General features: G+C 45.5%; 1 protein-coding gene across 1 annotated transcript in view; it reads right to left on the reverse strand.

Moving 5' to 3' along the window:
• The window catches only part of EEF1G (eukaryotic translation elongation factor 1 gamma), a gene marked incomplete at its 5' end in the record, with an annotated part of 10,359 nt that overhangs the window by 2,685 nt on the left and 5,765 nt on the right, over positions 1–1,909 (reverse strand). The gene's annotated exons all lie outside the window — the stretch shown is intronic.

A 1,909-nucleotide genomic window follows, 5' to 3' on the forward strand; every position in this document is an offset into this window, starting at 1 on the left:
CTCAGGGTATTTATACTGACAGTACCACAGGGACAGTGACAGTGACACAGTGACAGTGACAGTGACAGTGACAATGACACAATGATGATGATGATGATGAGGGTGATGAAGGCTCTCACCTGTGATTAAATTGCAGCTCATGAAGGTCTGGGTGAGCTCCTCGGGGTATTTATATTGACAGTACCATGGGATGGGATAGGATGGGATGGGGTGACAGTGACACAGTGACAGCAGTGACAGTGACAGTGACACAGTGACAATGACAATGACACAGTGATGATGATGAGGGTGATGAAGGCTCACCTGTGATCAGGTTACAGCTCATGAAGGTCTGGGTGAGCTCCTCGGGGTATTTGTACTGACAGTACCACGGGATGGGATGGGATGGGATGGGATGGGATGGGATGGGATGGGATGGGGTGACAGTGACACAGTGACAATGACAGTGACACAATGACACAATGACAATGACACAGTGATGATGATGATGATGATGATGATGAAGGCTCTCACCTGTGATTAAATTGCAGCTCATGAAGGTCTGGGTGAGCTCCTCGGGGTATTTGTACTGACAGTACCACAGGGACAGTGACAGTGACACAGTGACACAGTGACAGTGACAATGACACAGTGATGATGATGATGAAGGTGATGAAGGCTCACCTGTGATTAAATTGCAGCTCATGAAGGTTTGGGTGAGCTCCTCAGGGTATTTGTACTGACAGTACCACAGGGACAGTGACAGTGACAGTGACAATGACACAATGACAATGACAATGACACAGTGATGATGATGATGATGGTGACGAAGGCTCTCACCTGTGATTAAATTGCAGCTCATGAAGGTCTGGGTGAGCTCCTCAGGATATTTATATTGACAGTACCACAGTGACAGTGACAGTGACAATGACAATGACACAATGACACAATGACAATGACACACAGATAACAATGATGATGATGATGATGATGATGATGATGAAGGCTCTCACCTGTGATTAAATTGCAGCTCATGAAGGTCTGGGTGAGCTCCTCGGGGTATTTATATTGACAGTACCATGGGATGGACAGTGACAGTGACAGAGTGACACAGTGACAGTGACAATGACAATGACACAGTGATGATGATGATGAAGGTGATGAAGGCTCTCACCTGTGATTAAATTGCAGCTCATGAAGGTCTGGGTGAGCTCCTCAGGATATTTATACTGACAGTACCACAGGGACAGTGACAGTGACACAGTGACAGTGACACAGTGACAGCGACAATGACACAGTGACAGTGACAATGACACACAGATAACAATGATGATGATGATGGTGATGAAGGTGATGAAGGCTCTCACCTGTGATTAAATTGCAGCTCATGAAGGTCTGGGTGAGCTCCTCAGGATATTTGTACTGACAGTACCACAGTGACAGTGACAATGACAATGACACAGTGACAATGACACAATGACAATGACAGTGACACAGTGATGATGATGATGATGATGATGAAGGTGATGAAGGCTCACCTGTGATTAAATTGCAGCTCATGAAGGTCTGGGTGAGCTCCTCGGGGTATTTATATTGACAGTGACACAGTGACAATGACACAATGACAGTGACACAGTGACAATGACACAATGACAGTGACACAATGACACAATGACAATGACACAATGATGATGATGATGATGATGATGATGAAGGTGATGAAGGCTCTCACCTGTGATTAAATTGCAGCTCATGAAGGTCTGGGTGAGCTCCTCGGGGTATTTATATTGACAGTACCACAGGGACAGTGACAGTGACAGTGTGACAATGACACAATGACAGTGACAGTGACAATGACACAATGACACAGTGATGATGATGATGATGATGGTGATGAAGGCTCTCACCTGTGATTAAATTGCAGCTCATG

Source organism: Malurus melanocephalus, unplaced genomic scaffold (genome assembly GCF_030028575.1).
Source record: "Malurus melanocephalus ecotype Western Australia unplaced genomic scaffold, MMel_1.1 scaffold_1883, whole genome shotgun sequence".
Taxonomy (NCBI): Eukaryota; Metazoa; Chordata; class Aves; order Passeriformes; family Maluridae; genus Malurus; species Malurus melanocephalus.